General features: G+C 47.1%; 1 protein-coding gene across 3 annotated transcripts in view; it reads left to right on the top strand.

The window, feature by feature from the left end:
* The window catches only part of LOC135378940 (caspase-7-like), a 314,482-nt gene that overhangs the window by 78,249 nt on the left and 214,202 nt on the right, over window positions 1-22,031 (top strand). The window lies entirely within an intron of this gene.

The raw sequence follows: 22,031 nt of genomic DNA, 5'->3' as shown, positions 1-22,031 counted from the left end.
GTGAAACATTCAATTTTTTTTTTAAATGCGACGGATGTGTTCGCTATACTGCGTTACCAGGAAGCCCGTGGCTGCAGACGCGGAGGTTTCTCATAAACGCACTTACATGCAGGATATGCAACGCTTTGGAGGTGTCACAAGAAACTCGCTTTCAAGCCTGATTTGACACGCAAGAAGGCGAAAATCGATGTCCTGAGGTTCACTCCATCCCTCAAAACGCCACGGCGTCTGCGTCAATCGCGACATACACGGACGCCCTGCCTTCACGATGCACCGCGTAGTCGTGGCGCAGAGTGCGGAATCGTGTGAGGCTGCTGAAGTCCTCAGTTATATTAAAGGACATATCCCGGCTCTCAAGATTCAGTTTGAGAAGTACTTTCTGCAGATCGAGGACAATAAACACGACTGGACCCATTTCACACGATTTCTCTTCCCGACGGCTTTATTACAGCAGACGAAGAGCAGTTCATGGGCCTGAGTTCAGATTCAAGTTTGAGGTGCCAGTTTCCACAACAATCACTTCCCGAATTTTGTATAGGTTTGGCCACGGAATGCCCGCTATTGACAAGAAAAGTCATTGAAATATTCCTTCCATTCGTAACAACGTACTTATGCGTGTTTGGCTTCTCCGCTGTGCACACAAAACAAAGTGGAGGTCACACCTCAATATCATGCACGGACTGAGAGTTGCGGTGCCGAAACGCTGTCCTCGTTTCGAGAAACTGTGCCCCAAAAAACAGGCTCACTTTCATGAGCAAGTATGCTTTCATGGCCGCGCAATCCTGCAGTTGCGCAAGACTTTTTTGCTCAGTGAACTCGCTCTAAATATAGCCCAAAGAACACGTCGTAGTAACGTTTTCGGCTGACCTTCGTGGGCGGAGATGGGAAAACGTCCGGCATCGTGAAGAGGGAGGGAGGTCACCTCTATTTTAATGGGCTGCGGGATGGCCAAGTTTCGGAACCATTGTGCTAACGATTTTCATATGCATACGTTTTCTTGCTATGCTCATTGGCTCTGTACCTATAATGTCCCCCAAGAACACGCTGACATCCCTCACTTATCCTGAGGATGTCATTGCGGGACAGCGGTGACATCCTGGGAATATCCCCACATGATCCTCAATTTGTTAGAAAAGTGTTAGAATGAGACTCCAGAGATGGTCCTAGGGACAACATCTGGGGACAAGACTGGGATACTCTTAGGAGCACTATAGGATCATGTCAAATTGTACAGTAAATCTGCTTTCATTTCTCACTTTTAGCAGTGTGCAGGCGTTTACAGTGGAAACGGACTCCCTCTCTTGCAGTTTTCAACCTCGGCCAGCAGCTTGTCATTTTCCGTCTCTCATTTTTGATTGTTTTTCGACAACGAAGAATGGGTGTCGTGGTATAAAAAGCAAAAAATATAAAAGGTCATGTGCCACTAAGTGTAAGACTAAGACAGCTGACTTTGAAAGGAATATCCAACAGTGGCATTTCCTTTCGCAGACACAACATATACTATGTATTGCCTATCTTGCGAACTCTCGCATGTGCGAGAGTCCTCCTAGCATCGCAGTCAAAACCAAGGGTGAGGTACCTAAGTTTAATTCAATTTAATGTATAAGTAACACACCAGTGACAAATTCCTTGGAGTATCAGGATACAACCAAGGTAGCGTCCGTGTTACTTAGTTGATTTAAAACATCCAGCGAAAGTCAAGCACGCGCTGTAATATGCCATCACTTTTCTGTATCTTCCACGAAAATGCTCCGTGCAGAATCCTGTCAGGGACCTTGCACGGATGTTCATGGCAACAAGATCACAATGAGATGTGTAGCAAGCTATATTTTATCGCATATTGAACCCAGTGCATGAAGTATCCGTTGAAATCATTCAATTTGTATCCCTGTATTTTTGTATTTTCTCTTTCTATTCTACTATTCTCTCTTTCTGGTATTTTGTAGTTTATACATGATTACTGCTGATTTGGTTGCATTTGGTTATGAGAAACAAACCGAAACACTAATTAATGGGCGCAGGCATAGAAATGCACATCGCATTATTAAACTAATTTACTCCTCCTATATATGTCCTCCGGCTGGCGGCCGCAGGATGTACGCAAATGACTATCACTGGAAGATCCCATGATGACACTCTCGGGATCTCCTCCGTACATCCCATCACGGACGAGGACGCGATGACACTTTGAGGAAGTCCTGAGGATCGCGAGTGTTCTTGGGGTCATGATATGTGGAGTTGAGAATTCGTGAAGAGACCTGCACGTTATGCATTACCTATCTACCGTGTCATCACCTATTGCACATATGCATATTTTTAATGACATTTGGGATAAGTATTTTGCTCCAGCTATTTGTAGTTCTTTAGAAAACATATTTCTTGGTTTCCCGGCCATGCTCTTAAACCGTCGGCCAACCGAAGTCACTGCTCTAGGTTTTGACTGTCTTAGATGGGCATGTGTAGTATAGTCTACCTAGACCCACAGAGAGCTAGAGCCACAGAGAACATATCCGTTTATTCCTCGTCTCATGTTCGTCTTCATCATCTTCATCAGCTTCTTCGTGCTCAGGTGGTGGTGGTGGGGACAGGCCTTGCCGTTGTCGGCCTCACGTATGCTTCGTGCTCAGTCCACTACTTTCCTGCCTTCAAGATGGACGTATCGCGACGGAGGTTTGCGGTTTCTTTTAGGGTACCGCGGCGACCTCGCAGGGTCCTGTTCTTGCGCTGGCTTCTCTGACGTAGTTGTCGTTGTGTCCGTTTGTGGCCAGGGCAAGGGTTGAATCGACTCAGAGTGTACTGAGGTTGTTCTGAGTTTCAGATGGTCAGCATGTACTCGGCGTTGCCTGGCGTTGGTTCGTCTTCATCAGCTTCATCAGCTTCCTTGTGCTCAGTTCACTACAGCATGGGCTTGGCATCTTGGCTTCTTTGGTTTCTTTCTATGTGCATTGTGCATTAGCAAACAGCCGTTATGCATTGCTAACACCAGAAACAAGTGACACGTGAACATTTCTTTGGCATGACATCGTTTGGAAGTTGCACTTCCTTGTGCTGACCTTGCCTTTTATGAGCTGCAGCGATTTGTGACTAGCCAGAGCGAAGTTGTCGGGAATGCGACGGGGCTACACTCTCGACTGTTAGAAGAATTCATCTGAGCATTCAAGTGTTACCACTTAGAAGTTACCAATAGTGCAAATTGTGCGAAGCTCTTGACTCGCAGTGATTGATTGCCGTGCGGAGTAAGTTCCACACGCGAAGGCAACGATTTACTCCAGGGATTTCGTTCATGAATATTATCATAGGCAAAGCGCGATTCCAGAGGCGATCTGGAGTCCCGGTATGTAATCGTCTGAAGCTAGATGCCGTACACACAAATTTTCAAAGTGCTCCCGAGGACCAAGGCAAAAAAAAAAAAAAAAAAAGAAAGAAAGAGAGCAATATGGAGGTTAGTCGAGGTTTAAGTTCATGCTTATGAAAAATATAGCTCCTACAGCAGAACAGTCGCGTTAAGACTATTGCGATATGAAAATAGGACGCCTCATGAATCCATTGTGCAGCTGTCTGTTAGTTACTGCGCTCCGTATCCACGAGTGATAACACAATAGTATTAAGAATCTAACTTGAGAATTACCACAAGCGGTCGCTGAAGGTTGAATGAAGCTGGGTCTGCCTGGCATTAGGAGCATGAAGAAATTGCGGACACCTCACATGCAGTCCAGCTCCCTTGTACGCTGAATGCGTACAATCTACAACATTTGTCTTGCACTTGGTACATTACTGTCGCGACTAAAGCCACATTATTTACGTTGTAGAGGGTCTACTGCACAAATATTGTGGGCGTACTACATGTTCACTACGAAAAATACCTAAGTGGTATAGTGTTGTCTTTCTATCAGAATTACATAATCTTGCTGCGAAAAATTAGTTTAATTAAGTTTAAAAATTAGTTATTAAGTAATTATGGCTATCCATTTCCTGTCACTAAACTCCCTTTCTTTACTGCAGTGGTAACCAACCTTGAGGATACATGCAACACAGGGGGTCATCTCATCTTCTGATGACGAATCAGTTGTTCACAAATGGTTCATGTGCTCAGGTTCATAGAGGCTTCAAGAAGTAATTCACGAAAAAGCCAATCCTTCGGTGCCAGCGCCAGAGGTTGAACATGGACCCCCCCCCCCCCCCCCCTGTTACCGGTCAGGGATGTTACATTTTAGGCACTCATTGTCGTTTCGTGAATTACTGCTTGACTTAGTCCCTTAGGCTCTTGGAGGCTGTATGTGTATGTTTGTCCGTAGATGGAGCCCGCCACAGCTCATTTGTCTGTCGATTACTGTTCAGGCTTGTGTCGTGTTTGTCCCTTTGTGTGTCATGCCCATGATTTGCGAACACGTCTTCCTAAAGTGTACTTAGCCTAATAGCATAGTGGTGCGACAGTGAGGCAAGGTTACGTTTGTACACGTGTATAGGCGAGAGAAGGCATGAAACTCGAAAGGAAGGAGAAGAGAAGAGAATGGGTCACTTCCTTTAGATTGGTGATATCGGGTACTGCGTGACCAGCTTGATGAGCATTATTCATACTGCTCCATCGCGTTTACATGCCATTTTTCTTTTTAGACGAGTATCGCTCGTACAAATGGCATTCTAAATGCCGTTATACCTCCGACGTATGAGTCTCCGAAGTATGAGTATAAAAGGAGTCATTTTTTTTATAAATATGGTAATGCACTAAAAGAAGACTTGGCGCGTAATGTTTGTAAGGGTCCAAAGTAATAATATAATAATAATATAATATTTTTGTTTCCTCGTTAATTAATTCGTTAACTGAAATTAATGAATGCTTTAAACTGCAGGGACTATAGCAAAACTGCAAATGGCGTAGTTGTAGAGTGGGGTCTTCGATTCTCTTACCCGTCAATATGTACCTCCTCTGAGTTCGCTTTCTTTTTTCCCCGGTCTAAAAAAAATAAAGAAATTGAAAACAAAGAAAACGCGCCTGAGTTTTGCCGAACGACGGCAGCACAAACGTAGGGTTGTCAATCGGGATATCCCGGATCTGAAAATTCCGGGATCCCGGCCAATTTTTGGTGTCCCGAAGCCCTGTGAATTCTTCCGGGAAATCCCGGGATTTCGTGAGAGCAAATATTACAAGCAAATCGAACGAAATGACGTTTTTTTATGACTGGAGGTGGCAGAGGACCGCTGCCTACACGTGCGTACAGGTATTTGCTGAACGGCCCTTCAGTTCCGCAGCGAGTATTTGCGCAATAGTTCGCTCCGAAATGGGGGACGCCACCCTCACCGTTCTGTGCTTTCTCACGTCGTGTTTCAATCATTGTACAACGTGATAAGCAAACTGCGGCTGTGTTGTAAACCATTTAATGTTTCGTTCCTTTCCATTCGTTTTTTTTTCATTTTGTTGTTGCTGTTCTCCATTCAAGTGGAATGTTACACCTGTGTGAGGGAATGATAAAGCAATATTTCCTATTACCCCAAGCAGAACAATGTACTGAAAGTCCAGTGCAGCAGAGGTGGCTGGTATGTGTCTTATCAATGTTCTTCAGTTTCACAAATCTGTTCAAGGCCTTCCACCTACCCGTCCACCCCTATTGCACTCGACTTTCAGTACATTGTGCTGCTTGGGACTTCAATGGTAGCAGGACTCGCCTTCTTTTCACGTGAAGCAGTAGAACTGAGACGACTAAAAAAGGGGCGGCATTATTATAGAAAAAAAAAGCATTTCGGCGTCACTATTTTACCAATAGTTTTACCAAAGTGGTTACACTGCGAAGGATCTCGAGCGTTTTCCTTCAGGAAAAGGTTGAATTAACAAAACACACATGAACTTCGCAGAATGCGCCGATATAGTCACAGTAGAGTCCTGCACGGCCCGCGGCCCCTGCGGGTGGCCCACACGTTGCTGCCGGTGTAGGTTTTTCGTGTAGCGGGTAGCTGCCGGTCTGGGTGAGGAGTCATTCTTGAGTGCGGAGCAGGGCAGCGGTCCGGTGCCGTCGATCCATTTTACCAAAACACTATTAGAAAGTCACACTGAGTCCCTCAATTCGTTCGGCGTCTGTACTGCAGCGCTCGAAACATGAAGGAAAACGTCGCTGGCAAGGGCGGATCAAACGCTCATACCGTTAGTGTACAACAGCTCCTGTGTGTCCGTTTTTGTCCATGTCTTGTTCCGTAGCACCATGCCTGAAGCCAGAAACCAACACACATTTGCACCTTTTCCCCCCACAAGAAACCATACACACAGACACATATAATCATCACCAGGGAGTACTTTCAGTTTACTCATCAACGTTCATCGGGTAGCGGGCCGGGTGCAGGTGAGCTTTTGGAAAAAAAGTATGCGAGCTGCGTGCGAATCCGGGTCTCAGTTTGTAACGGGACGTGGGTTGCGTGTGGGCTGCAGATTTGAACCTGTGGGTAGGGTCGGATGCGGGTCAGATAATGCTCACCCGCGGAGGACTATACCTGGAAGCGCCATCTGGACTCGTCAGAATCCCGAAATCCTGTCCCGGGGTCCCGGGAATGAACCTCATCATGAGCGACATCGGCTGTGTTGTACTGCTACACCACTCTTGACTGTGTCCTTCCACAATACCCGAATAATTTAGAGCTATGAAGGAAACAACCAAGACCAAGTTGTTTATGAACGACATTCAGCATGTTGGTCTCTTTGCCCTACACATCGACAGCTGAACAGCCCAGCCACAAAACATGTCGCCATTCACAATCGCATTGTAGTTTATCTAATATTTTCGGCGAGTCATTTCACTGCTGATATTGTGCAAAGTACACACTGGAAGACTCTGGAAGCACACAATTACTTCACCTTAGGGGGGCTTGTTCGTATGTCGGCGTCGTTTATTTGCACACAGGTATCGTGAGGGAACGTCACAAATGCGATGTCAATAAATTTCCCCGTTTGCGTGATCAGAACGATTCCAGCACACAAAAAACGTCTCCCACTCAAACGATTTCTTTGTTCTGAGTTCAGGACGATGTCGCGTCTGGTGTCGCCAAGTGATAATTGGCCCTTATGTTATTGATGGTACTTTGTCGAAGGTGAAATACAACATCACCTCGAGTGTTTGCAACAATTGCTCAGGGTGCACTATTTTACGCGCAAAACACGCCGCTAAAATAAGCAGGCTGTTGCAGAGAACTATGCATGCCTTCGAGCATTTCCTTGAAGGAAGGATTTCTGCAGGAAGGATGGTTTCTGCACAGGTACGTCGCCATGATCAGCTTGAAGTCAAGAAAACATGACGCTACAGGATTAAATGCGCCAGGTCCTAGTTGTATTCGATGCACTTGTGCACTTAAGTAAGTTGAACATGGAGGCATATGACTTACTTAGATGACATTTAGATTTTGTTCGTGAATGACACTGCCAGCCATAGCAGGGGCAATGCACAATTGCACAATTTATGCATGTTGTCGCAGATACAAGTGTACACATGATGACTTGCGTTCGCTTCTCCTAAACAGAGGTATATAACGCCGTTGGACAAAATATAGAAGCTGACAGCATTAAGGAACCCATCAAATTTCATACGGGAGGGAACCAAGCCTCCCGGTGGTGCTGCGAAGAAAAAATAAAAATTAAACAAAAAATAAAAATAAGCATACATTACATACATGCAAAACACACGACGGTCACAGATAAGGTAAAGATCAAAGGGGATCTTCGGCAGGCAGACCACGTGACAATAACAGTACACTAGAGCTATAAGAACTTTGAACATCTTTTTTACCGCCAAATTATAATGTGTAAAAGAGTTTAAGAAATGACACTATTTTGAACAGAGCATTCGATTTCCCAGAACGCGAACCTCGGGGCAACGCTGCGTCGGGAGCGTTGTCTTTTCTGTTTTTAAAGCCGCAGTCACCACCCAGGCAGCACAATGTACTGAAAGTCGAGTGCAAGGGAGTGGACGGTATGTGTCTTATCAATATCCTGTAGTTTCACGGGTTTGTTCATATCCTTCCATTTTCCCGTTCGCCCCCATTGCACTCCACTTTCAGTACATTGTGCTGCCTAGGAGGAATGTTTTTCAGCCTCTTTGGCCGTGAAACCACACCTTTACTTTGTAGATGTTTTTCTGAAACCTATCTTGCACTCCCTTTTGTCAGAGGAGAATACGCGCTGAACTCTAAATAATTCCCCTCCCTTCCGAGTTTCGTTCCTCCTCCCATTTACACGTGCTCAAACACACATACGGCTTTGCTACATGTGGAAGTGTCGTTAGGCTAAGCCCTCTCTAAGTGAGGCATCTCACATTTTAGTCGCACTTTCGTGCCCTCGAGTACAAAATTTTCTCTCTACAGAATCACGACAATCACTTTAGAGTCGATGGTCCCACTGATTGTGAAACTTCAGTGAAACTTTACCTAAAGGGGATAGCTTTCGATGTAAAAACTGTGAAATCACGGTGGAGCTCCTTCTACTTCTAAAATCTACCTCTGTCCCATTGAGTACAATGTGTAAGATTTCAAATGCCGGGGGAACAAAAGCCTGTATAGATATACGGCTAATTCTTTCTCGGCATAATTTCTTGTATACAGGGTGTTTCACGAAAATCCCCCGGCTGAATACTTCGTGAACAGGGGGCGCCATCGAAGAAATTTCTTTTTGGTGGAGATCCTTGGGACATCGGCCATGAACTGAGTAGTGAGCGGCTCCTTTGCATACGCTCACTAATTAAGTGACCATACTAACGTTTAACATTTACTTCGCACGATTACGGAATATCTGTTTTACGCATCGGGACCTTCAGCGAAAAATATTCCGAGAAAAAAAAACGCATCCACACTTAGTGATTTTTTCGAGTAATTAATTGGTGTCGGTTTACATATTTCTTGCGCATAGCAGTGCACCAATGCGCTGTTTGGGTCAGCAATCCGGCCGTCAATTTCGTGTTCATCCGCCTGGTTGACACACGGGGGTGACGGAAGATAAGGAACGGCCGCAAGAGACTCTTTGGTATTCGTTCTCAAAGCGACTGGTAAAGAGGGCTGGCGGTTCTGTCGTTCCGTAGGTGAGATAGCGTGCTCTTATCATGGATGATGACGAATACGCCGCGAGGGCTGCGAACTAGTAGGGTACATGCATCATCTTCACCAGCTCGCTTGCTTCCTAGCCATTTTTTCATAGTAGGGTACACTCTTAAAAATTAGCTACACCACATAGCACGCTCCTAGCCAACCATCATTCCAAATGACACCGTTCTCTCCCTTGATTTGAGGAAAATGCGAGGGGTACGGTTTCTTTGTACTGTCAATTATTCGGAACATAAGGGAAAAAAAGGTCCTGCCTCCCGTTTTCAACAAATCGAGCGAGAACGTCTAAGGAGCGTGCAATGCCAGACAGTTGCACGCAACTGTGCAAGTGCTGATGGCATGTTTTGGCAAGTGTTCATGAGTTGTACATTTAGCTACTTATTTTATGTGTGTGTGTGTGTGTGTGTGTGTGTGTGTGTGCGTGTGTGTGCGTGTGTGCGTGCGTGCGCGCGCGCGCCCGTGCGTGCGTTGCGCGTGCCTTTTCTATCCATGACCCTTGCTTTTCCTCCCTGATGCTGATGCGCATTTAAGGGATAGGATCAGGTTGTTCAAGCCAAGTCCAAATTGCCTATGATGGGGGGAGGTATGTACAATGCAATCATCTGATACTATTTATAAATTCGTGTTTCGTACTGTTTTGACATGGGTTGGGTAAATAGTATTTGATAGCCACAATGAAACGCAAGGAGCCAAGGACAGAGTTTTGACGCCCTATGGAATCTTGGCAATGCATTGTAGGAATGTGGACGGTCCCCAAATTTCCACAGCACGGAGATCAAACCTACGTTTAACCAAGAATATGTTAAAAAACTCAAAAAGTTTGTCATCAAAGAGCTTGTTACAGAGGGCGTGAAAGAAGGTTTGGAGCCGCCAGCTGGTCTTAAGAAATTAATGGTTTTATTTCGCGCTTCCCACACACCTAAAGTATAACCGGTACGGCACGAGGGTGTCGACGTCTGTGGAACAACAGGAGCTCTACCCTTGCAGAGCAGAGGTCACTGAGAACGGCCGAGCCAACGCCACTTAGATAAAGAAAGCCTGCGCATTGCCTCCTCTCCCTCCCTCGCTATGTGGACATATAAAGCCAGAATTCGTCTGCTATTACGATTCACCGTTCTGCGAATTCAAGAACTCGCAAATGATTGCACATCACCTGTAACCTGCAGACCTAAATATTTAGACAAAAAGCGCAAGTGCAATCAGTTTTGAGAAAGACTGAGACCGTTTGGCGCTTTATTTCCAAGTTTTAGCATTTTGTACGCGGGGACGTTCAATGACAACTCGCAGACGACGGTGGTTCTTCTCCATGGCCACAACCGCTGAAACCACGTGCGTGACTGGCTGCGGCCGTTGAAAACACGATCCTGACTGGCTGACCCTTAATTGTTACGTCACGTCAAAGAGCGCACAGGCTTTCTGCATCTAGGTGGTGTTGCCCGAGGGAGCGGATGATGTGAGAGTGACGGCCCACGTCACGGACTCGCTGGGAGGCTTAGAGACTCTGTCTGGCGCCGGTAGGGACGTTCGCCTAGAGTTTGGCAGCGCGGCACTCGCGCTGCCTCTCTCTCCTGATGGTACTGGGAGGAAAAGTTTGAGAGTGGACTCGACAGACGAAGAATACGTACATGCGCTGTGCACGATATTCTACTTGTTTCCGTGCAATATCTGAGAATGTACAGCCCGGGGAACGATAAAAATAAAAGCCTAAATCACGTCACTGTTATTAAATGCACGAACTGCAAAAAAGACACCGGAGCGCACCTGTATTATACCTCTTTTTATTCTCTTTTTTTTTTTTACATTCAAACTGAAGCTGATGGATGTGTGATTCTGCAAGCTTATAAACTTGAGCTGTTCTGCCTTTGTATCTTCTTCGTGCCCCACGCTCAGGTTCTTATTTCATAAATTTCGTCCAGCAGCTCGCCTGTGTCTACGCCATTTTGTCATACACGTAGAGCTATGTCTCGGTTGCCTAGTACTATGTGAAAATCATCAGTAATGGGGATTATGCATTTATTTTTTAAATTATTAATTACATATTGTACAGATATAGATGGAACAAATTCCTAAATAGCGAGTACTTGGCAAGCATAGAAGTATAAGATGTCGCGAGTGCATGTGATCCCCAAAATCATCGTACCCACGCAGGATCCAGTGGGAGTCATTGCAGTTGGTACTTGGATTATGAAAGTTGTGTTGTACTTGAGACATGTCTCTCATTAAGTTAGGTCTCATTCACACTGTGTCAAAAGTGTCTCAAAGTTAATAATCTCAGCCGCAGGGGCATCTAACTTCTTCTTCTGATGACTGTTGTGATCTGACTCCCATATTCCTCTCTTCCCAAACAGTCACGGATATCTGAAAAGTGGTAGCCTTGGTTGGAGTAAGCAAAGGGGGAAAAGAAAGAATGTGACGCCCATAAAAAGAGCCAACTACTGGCTGCTGACAAACATCCGTAGAGCTCGTTCCATTCATTTCAGGTTTCGCTCAGTGCTAGTACAGCTACGGCACCTGGGAGGCACATTTTACCCGTATTTCGAGACTGTCTGATAATATTCTGCCTTGCGCCGAAAACGCGCGCTGTTGACGGTTTCCCTTCTTCCGACTTGATGAGAAAACAGTCCTCGGTCACTTATACCTTATTCAAAAACGTAACACAACTTCGTCATTCTGACACAGCACATACCATGTGCGTGATGAGAGAACACGCTACTTTGGAAAACTTAGCACAGTCGCCACAAGTGGCGCTGACTGCCGTAAACAGGAGCGCCCTCTTGCCCTGCCGAACAGCCCTATGAGCGGACGAGGGCGATGATGTGTGGAGGTGGGTGGTCTTGGAAGGCGGGCTTAAGACGGTCAATGGAGGCCGACTGGGTTGTACAAAGAACGTCGATAATGAAGGTCTTGGGACCTCGTCGGATCACTTTATAGGGTCCAGAATGGGGAGGCTCTAGAGAGCGGCCAATGCGAAACTTTCGCAAAAAAATGTGTGCCGATGAGTGCAGGCTGGGCTGTACGAATGAGGACCGTGAAGCTGAGGCGCGGGTCGGCGTGAACCGGATGGCCGCAAAAGGTCGGCGAACGCATGTGAGAAAAGAAGAAGCATTCTCGGCAGAGACGGCTGGCGTGAAATCGAGTAGGAGAGCCGTACACCAACTAAGCCGAAGAGCAGGCGAGGTTGGGCTTCACGGCGGAACGTATGCCGAGGAGGACGACGGGCAGCATATCGGCACATCGGGTGCGCTTGTCGTGAGCCATGATGGCCTGCTTCATGTGCCGATGAAAGCCCTCGACCAAGACATTGCTGTAAGCCGAAGTTCGGATACCTGTGCTACCCACAAAGAGAGATAAAGCCTGGAAGAGGCGACTTTTGAATTTTTGATCCTTGTCCTTCACAACCTCTTGAGGGATGCCAGAGCGGGAAATCAGTGTTCCGAGGAATGTGCGCGGGACGGTATCTGCGGTGGCGTCAGCTATGGGCGCCGGTTCAGGTCATCGCGTAAATCGATCTACGCACGTCAGTAGGTAGCGTGCCCACGATGTTCAGGTGTACCCTTGAGAAACGGTCCGTGCGAGATAGAAGAGTGCCAAGGGGCGTGACAGTGTGGCGATGACATTTCGAGAGCTGACACGGTGTACAGGCGCGCACCCAGAGACGGATGTCCTTTCGCGCATCCGGACATATGGAACGCCGAAGAATCATAATGGTGGAGGCACACACACACAAGGGTGGGCTAAGAAATGAGTGCTGTCGAAGAAAGGGACGAAGGGCATAGGACAGGACTGGTGTGCGGCTCCGGAGGATCGAGTACCGATATTGCGCAGCCAGGAAAGTGACATCTCTCAGCTTGCGGCTGCTCTTCTGCGAGACAGCAGGGTGCTGCATCTCGGGATCGTTTGCTTGTTCTTGAGCAAGACGAGTAAATGTAAGAACTGCAGGCTGCCGGGCCGACCTCCTCAACCTGGCTGATTGTGTCGCCAGTGATGTTGGCAGTACCCTTAATGTGTCGAATGTCGGTGGAAACCTCGGCAATGTACGCTAAGTGGCGAGTTTCGTGCGGGCGGTACCTCTAACTAGCTGAGGTGAAAGCGTCGACCAGGGTGCTACGGTCAGTCCAGGTCACAAACCTCAGACCCTTCAAGAAGTGCCTGAAATGCCAGACAGCGGAATGTGCGACGAGAGGTTCCCTAGCGGGATTGCGTAACGGAAGGCTTCCGGGATAAGAAGGCGAGTGTGGCTACAACGCCGTCCAACACTTGCTGGAGAGCCGCTCCGATGGAGTTGTCGGAGGTGTCCATGAGGAGCGACGTGGGAGGGGTTCGGGTGAGGGAAACTCTTCCTTTTCCACCAGCGAAAAAGAGAGACGAACAAAAATACGAGCTTTATCTCCGGCTGCCTTGTCCACCAACCCTGACTGAGCAATTTCTTTTTATGTTTGTGCACCACCAATCACGTCGATCTTAAGCTGAGTTACAGTGGATATTTGGTCCAAGTATCCAACGAATTCCATTGCGTTTAAAAGTGAGACGCCGCTAATTAACGAAGTGTCGCGTTTTGCCCAACGAGTGTCGCCCTGTTAAAAACATTCCCTCTTAGAAACGGGAGGAGCCAATCTCTTGAAAGTTTGTGGAAGGTTAGACGGATAACCAACGGTAATACCTAAACGCGTAGCTTAATACAGGCCGCATCAGTGCTTGAACTTCACTGTACCGAAAAAAGTACTGTGCCAAAATTCGTGTAGTTTGGACCGCTGTGTTATTTACCAAGGCTCAGTTCACTTTTTTTCGTCTCTGCTTGGGGCACACCGAAATCGTCGTCTTTATTTTAAGTAGCAGGGTACATGTGGACGCCTACGTAACCGGAATATCTAATCTCTATCACCGCACGTTTAAAAACCAGGTGGCATAAGTGGCAAACTGCCGCGTTTTGCCCCGCTTTCCCCTATATTTTATTTGTAAAGGAGGGTTAAAGGGACTACGAAATTTCCCGAAGCCCCATTATTTTTTTTTCTGGAAACGGTTCTTCCCGCCGAGGAACTCATATGCCTAAAATTTTTCAGGGCGTAATCGCTCCACTGTGCGAGAAGCGAGCGCTTCAAGTTTCTCTTCCGTATTTCCCTCTCCCGCACGTACTCTCCTGTAGATCCAGCAACAGTGCCGTGCTGCTGGCCCCCGTTACGTCACCGGCATTGCAAAATGCCAAGCAACGCTGGTGCTATGATTCGGAGTTCGGGATCCCGAAATCCCGGGATTTCTCAAGGCCAAATCCCGGGATTTCGGGATTATAAATTTTGGCTTTATTGGCAACAAATATTCAATGGTACGAGTGAAAGAGAAGGAACGGTGTCCAACCGACTTTTTGTTCCAAGCAACCTTCCCCGAAAAATATCATTTCCAATCCGAAACGGACCAACCTAGTCGTCCACGACACTTTACAACGACATTAGCTGCTGACTCATGTGAATTACGGAAGCCATAGCGGAAAACAGCCCTAGGGTAGCATAAAACTCCCATGAAATCAGAAGGAGTCTTCCAATCCTACAACAAGAAATATTGCAGAATATCTCTCTCTCCGCAGGATATCTCTTTTTGTTCGTTTGATCCTCACGAATACGTATATTTGAAACGTCAAATGTCATATATAATGACGGGGAAAAAGCCATTACAGAAACAAGTAAATGACACTAGACGTGTTTAAAATTCAAAATTACGGATTAAGATGGCTGCTATGGCTGCACGCAGTCTCCTCTGGTGCTGTCGCATCGTTCCATGAGTATATATATACAGGGTGTTTCATTTAAGATTGACCCCACCTTTAAAAAATAATGAATCATCGCAGAAGAATGAAACCAAGTGCATAGTGTTACCAGTGACCTGGAGCATTTAATAGTATTTTTTTGTCGCGCAATTATCTGATTAATTAATTAATTTAATTTTCTAACTTTTTAATTAGGAGGATCACACCGGAGATGTCAACTGTGAAGTTGTGGGCGTTGACATGAGAAAGCGAATGCAGTGTGTTGCAACTCTCTAGCTCATACGAGTCTTTTTTTCCCGGGCCAGCAGTCTTATTATTTCACTTTTATTCAACTTCGTAGCCGTCCGATATATTAACCTATTTGTTAGGTTATGAATTTGTTAGGTTATTTATTTGTTAGGTTTGTTATGATTTTTTTCATTTTATGCTTCACTGGCTTTGCACTGGGCTTTCAGTGAGTGAGTTTCTGACCTTCTGACGCCATCCACTCAAACGTTGCCTGCCTGCGTACTGCTGATGATGACCCAACAAGGCCGAAACAGCTGTCCAGTACTGGCATGGCGACGTTTGAGTTACAAACATATATATATATATATATATAAGGAGGAAAATTAGCAAGAGCTCTTTGGCTGCATGTATAGCATGTGTTTGTAAGTCAAACGTCGCCATGCCAGTACTGGACAGCTGTTTCGGCCTTGTTGGGCCATCATCAGCAGTACGCAGGCAGGCATACTGCTGCGTATATATATATATATATATATATATATATATGATGTCTGTCATATATATATACTGTCATATATATATGCTGGTGCTGTCGCATCGTTCCATGAGTATCTGTTTCTCTACGTGCAGGCCTAATCTGTAAATATATATATATATATATATATATATATATATATATATATATACGTGCAGCCAAAGAGCTCCGGCTATTTTTTTCCTATTATACTTCACTGGCTTTGCACTGGGCTTTCAGTGAGTGAGTTATCTCACCCTGACGGGAGGAATCACGTGTTACGTGACCTTCTGACGCCATCCACTCAAACATTGCCTGCCGCCGTACTGCTGATGAGGTCCAAGAAGGCCGAAACAGCTGTCCAGTACTGGCATGGCGATGTTTGAGTTACAGACATATGCTATACGTGCAGCCAAAGAGCTCCGGCTATTTTTTTCCTATTATACTTCACTGGCTTTGCACTGGGCTTTCAGTGAGTGAGTTATCTCACCCTGACGGGAGGAATCACGTGTTACGTGACCTTCTGACGCCATCCACTCAAACATTGCCTGCCGCCGTACTGCTGATGAGGTCCAAGAAGGCCGAAACAGCTGTCCAGTACTGGCATGGCGATGTTTGAGTTACAGACATATGCTATACGTGCAGCCAAAGAGCTCCGGCTATTTTTTTCCTATTATACTTCACTGGCTTTGCACTGGGCTTTCAGTGAGTGAGTTATCTCACCCTGACGGGAGGAATCACGTGTTACGTGACCTTCTGACGCCATCCACTCAAACATTGCCTGCCGCCGTACTGCTGATGAGGTCCAAGAAGGCCGAAACAGCTGTCCAGTACTGGCATGGCGATGTTTGAGTTACAGACATATGCTATACGTGCAGCCAAAGAGCTCCGGCTATTTTTTTCCTATTATACTTCACTGGCTTTGCACTGGGCTTTCAGTGAGTGAGTTATCTCACCCTGACGGGAGGAATCACGTGTTACGTGACCTTCTGACGCCATCCACTCAAACATTGCCTGCCGCCGTACTGCTGATGAGGTCCAAGAAGGCCGAAACAGCTGTCCAGTACTGGCATGGCGATGTTTGAGTTACAGACATATGCTATACGTGCAGCCAAAGAGCTCCGGCTATTTTTTTCCTATTATACTTCACTGGCTTTGCACTGGGCTTTCAGTGAGTGAGTTATCTCACCCTGACGGGAGGAATCACGTGTTACGTGACCTTCTGACGCCATCCACTCAAACATTGCCTGCCGCCGTACTGCTGATGAGGTCCAAGAAGGCCGAAACAGCTGTCCAGTACTGGCATGGCGATGTTTGAGTTACAGACATATGCTATACGTGCAGCCAAAGAGCTCCGGCTATTTTTTTCCTATTATACTTCACTGGCTTTGCACTGGGCTTTCAGTGAGTGAGTTATCTCACCCTGACGGGAGGAATCACGTGTTACGTGACCTTCTGACGCCATCCACTCAAACATTGCCTGCCGCCGTACTGCTGATGAGGTCCAAGAAGGCCGAAACAGCTGTCCAGTACTGGCATGGCGATGTTTGAGTTACAGACATATGCTATACGTGCAGCCAAAGAGCTCCGGCTATTTTTTTCCTATTATACTTCACTGGCTTTGCACTGGGCTTTCAGTGAGTGAGTTATCTCACCCTGACGGGAGGAATCACGTGTTACGTGACCTTCTGACGCCATCCACTCAAACATTGCCTGCCGCCGTACTGCTGATGAGGTCCAAGAAGGCCGAAACAGCTGTCCAGTACTGGCATGGCGATGTTTGAGTTACAGACATATGCTATACGTGCAGCCAAAGAGCTCCGGCTATTTTTTTCCTATTATACTTCACTGGCTTTGCACTGGGCTTTCAGTGAGTGAGTTATCTCACCCTGACGGGAGGAATCACGTGTTACGTGACCTTCTGACGCCATCCACTCAAACATTGCCTGCCGCCGTACTGCTGATGAGGTCCAAGAAGGCCGAAACAGCTGTCCAGTACTGGCATGGCGATGTTTGAGTTACAGACATATGCTATACGTGCAGCCAAAGAGCTCCGGCTATTTTTTTCCTATTATACTTCACTGGCTTTGCACTGGGCTTTCAGTGAGTGAGTTATCTCACCCTGACGGGAGGAATCACGTGTTACGTGACCTTCTGACGCCATCCACTCAAACATTGCCTGCCGCCGTACTGCTGATGAGGTCCAAGAAGGCCGAAACAGCTGTCCAGTACTGGCATGGCGATGTTTGAGTTACAGACATATGCTATACGTGCAGCCAAAGAGCTCCGGCTATTTTTTTCCTATTATACTTCACTGGCTTTGCACTGGGCTTTCAGTGAGTGAGTTATCTCACCCTGACGGGAGGAATCACGTGTTACGTGACCTTCTGACGCCATCCACTCAAACATTGCCTGCCGCCGTACTGCTGATGAGGTCCAAGAAGGCCGAAACAGCTGTCCAGTACTGGCATGGCGATGTTTGAGTTACAGACATATGCTATACGTGCAGCCAAAGAGCTCCGGCTATTTTTTTCCTATTATACTTCACTGGCTTTGCACTGGGCTTTCAGTGAGTGAGTTATCTCACCCTGACGGGAGGAATCACGTGTTACGTGACCTTCTGACGCCATCCACTCAAACATTGCCTGCCGCCGTACTGCTGATGAGGTCCAAGAAGGCCGAAACAGCTGTCCAGTACTGGCATGGCGATGTTTGAGTTACAGACATATGCTATACGTGCAGCCAAAGAGCTCCGGCTATTTTTTTCCTATTATACTTCACTGGCTTTGCACTGGGCTTTCAGTGAGTGAGTTATCTCACCCTGACGGGAGGAATCACGTGTTACGTGACCTTCTGACGCCATCCACTCAAACATTGCCTGCCGCCGTACTGCTGATGAGGTCCAAGAAGGCCGAAACAGCTGTCCAGTACTGGCATGGCGATGTTTGAGTTACAGACATATGCTATACGTGCAGCCAAAGAGCTCCGGCTATTTTTTTCCTATTATACTTCACTGGCTTTGCACTGGGCTTTCAGTGAGTGAGTTATCTCACCCTGACGGGAGGAATCACGTGTTACGTGACCTTCTGACGCCATCCACTCAAACATTGCCTGCCGCCGTACTGCTGATGAGGTCCAAGAAGGCCGAAACAGCTGTCCAGTACTGGCATGGCGATGTTTGAGTTACAGACATATGCTATACGTGCAGCCAAAGAGCTCCGGCTATTTTTTTCCTATTATACTTCACTGGCTTTGCACTGGGCTTTCAGTGAGTGAGTTATCTCACCCTGACGGGAGGAATCACGTGTTACGTGACCTTCTGACGCCATCCACTCAAACATTGCCTGCCGCCGTACTGCTGATGAGGTCCAAGAAGGCCGAAACAGCTGTCCAGTACTGGCATGGCGATGTTTGAGTTACAGACATATGCTATACGTGCAGCCAAAGAGCTCCGGCTATTTTTTTCCTATTATACTTCACTGGCTTTGCACTGGGCTTTCAGTGAGTGAGTTATCTCACCCTGACGGGAGGAATCACGTGTTACGTGACCTTCTGACGCCATCCACTCAAACATTGCCTGCCGCCGTACTGCTGATGAGGTCCAAGAAGGCCGAAACAGCTGTCCAGTACTGGCATGGCGATGTTTGAGTTACAGACATATGCTATACGTGCAGCCAAAGAGCTCCGGCTATTTTTTTCCTATTATACTTCACTGGCTTTGCACTGGGCTTTCAGTGAGTGAGTTATCTCACCCTGACGGGAGGAATCACGTGTTACGTGACCTTCTGACGCCATCCACTCAAACATTGCCTGCCGCCGTACTGCTGATGAGGTCCAAGAAGGCCGAAACAGCTGTCCAGTACTGGCATGGCGATGTTTGAGTTACAGACATATGCTATACGTGCAGCCAAAGAGCTCCGGCTATTTTTTTCCTATTATACTTCACTGGCTTTGCACTGGGCTTTCAGTGAGTGAGTTATCTCACCCTGACGGGAGGAATCACGTGTTACGTGACCTTCTGACGCCATCCACTCAAACATTGCCTGCCGCCGTACTGCTGATGAGGTCCAAGAAGGCCGAAACAGCTGTCCAGTACTGGCATGGCGATGTTTGAGTTACAGACATATGCTATACGTGCAGCCAAAGAGCTCCGGCTATTTTTTTCCTATTATACTTCACTGGCTTTGCACTGGGCTTTCAGTGAGTGAGTTATCTCACCCTGACGGGAGGAATCACGTGTTACGTGACCTTCTGACGCCATCCACTCAAACATTGCCTGCCGCCGTACTGCTGATGAGGTCCAAGAAGGCCGAAACAGCTGTCCAGTACTGGCATGGCGATGTTTGAGTTACAGACATATGCTATACGTGCAGCCAAAGAGCTCCGGCTATTTTTTTCCTATTATACTTCACTGGCTTTGCACTGGGCTTTCAGTGAGTGAGTTATCTCACCCTGACGGGAGGAATCACGTGTTACGTGACCTTCTGACGCCATCCACTCAAACATTGCCTGCCGCCGTACTGCTGATGAGGTCCAAGAAGGCCGAAACAGCTGTCCAGTACTGGCATGGCGATGTTTGAGTTACAGACATATGCTATACGTGCAGCCAAAGAGCTCCGGCTATTTTTTTCCTATTATACTTCACTGGCTTTGCACTGGGCTTTCAGTGAGTGAGTTATCTCACCCTGACGGGAGGAATCACGTGTTACGTGACCTTCTGACGCCATCCACTCAAACATTGCCTGCCGCCGTACTGCTGATGAGGTCCAAGAAGGCCGAAACAGCTGTCCAGTACTGGCATGGCGATGTTTGAGTTACAGACATATGCTATACGTGCAGCCAAAGAGCTCCGGCTATTTTTTTCCTATTATACTTCACTGGCTTTGCACTGGGCTTTCAGTGAGTGAGTTATCTCACCCTGACGGGAGGAATCACGTGTTACGTGACCTTCTGACGCCATCCACTCAAACATTGCCTGCCGCCGTACTGCTGATGAGGTCCAAGAAGGCCGAAACAGCTGTCCAGTACTGGCATGGCGATGTTTGAGTTACAGACATATGCTATACGTGCAGCCAAAGAGCTCCGGCTATTTTTTTCCTATTATACTTCACTGGCTTTGCACTGGGCTTTCAGTGAGTGAGTTATCTCACCCTGACGGGAGGAATCACGTGTTACGTGACCTTCTGACGCCATCCACTCAAACATTGCCTGCCGCCGTACTGCTGATGAGGTCCAAGAAGGCCGAAACAGCTGTCCAGTACTGGCATGGCGATGTTTGAGTTACAGACATATGCTATACGTGCAGCCAAAGAGCTCCGGCTATTTTTTTCCTATTATACTTCACTGGCTTTGCACTGGGCTTTCAGTGAGTGAGTTATCTCACCCTGACGGGAGGAATCACGTGTTACGTGACCTTCTGACGCCATCCACTCAAACATTGCCTGCCGCCGTACTGCTGATGAGGTCCAAGAAGGCCGAAACAGCTGTCCAGTACTGGCATGGCGATGTTTGAGTTACAGACATATGCTATACGTGCAGCCAAAGAGCTCCGGCTATTTTTTTCCTATTATACTTCACTGGCTTTGCACTGGGCTTTCAGTGAGTGAGTTATCTCACCCTGACGGGAGGAATCACGTGTTACGTGACCTTCTGACGCCATCCACTCAAACATTGCCTGCCGCCGTACTGCTGATGAGGTCCAAGAAGGCCGAAACAGCTGTCCAGTACTGGCATGGCGATGTTTGAGTTACAGACATATGCTATACGTGCAGCCAAAGAGCTCCGGCTATTTTTTTCCTATTATACTTCACTGGCTTTGCACTGGGCTTTCAGTGAGTGAGTTATCTCACCCTGACGGGAGGAATCACGTGTTACGTGACCTTCTGACGCCATCCACTCAAACATTGCCTGCCGCCGTACTGCTGATGAGGTCCAAGAAGGCCGAAACAGCTGTCCAGTACTGGCATGGCGATGTTTGAGTTACAGACATATGCTATACGTGCAGCCAAAGAGCTCCGGCTATTTTTTTCCTATTATACTTCACTGGCTTTGCACTGGGCTTTCAGTGAGTGAGTTATCTCACCCTGACGGGAGGAATCACGTGTTACGTGACCTTCTGACGCCATCCACTCAAACATTGCCTGCCGCCGTACTGCTGATGAGGTCCAAGAAGGCCGAAACAGCTGTCCAGTACTGGCATGGCGATGTTTGAGTTACAGACATATGCTATACGTGCAGCCAAAGAGCTCCGGCTATTTTTTTCCTATTATACTTCACTGGCTTTGCACTGGGCTTTCAGTGAGTGAGTTATCTCACCCTGACGGGAGGAATCACGTGTTACGTGACCTTCTGACGCCATCCACTCAAACATTGCCTGCCGCCGTACTGCTGATGAGGTCCAAGAAGGCCGAAACAGCTGTCCAGTACTGGCATGGCGATGTTTGAGTTACAGACATATGCTAT

The sequence above is a fragment of the Ornithodoros turicata genome, chromosome 1 (genome assembly GCF_037126465.1).
Source record: "Ornithodoros turicata isolate Travis chromosome 1, ASM3712646v1, whole genome shotgun sequence".
Taxonomy (NCBI): Eukaryota; Metazoa; Arthropoda; class Arachnida; order Ixodida; family Argasidae; genus Ornithodoros; species Ornithodoros turicata.
Note: the sequence above shows the minus strand (reverse complement) of the source record. Positions and strands in the feature narration are given on the sequence as shown.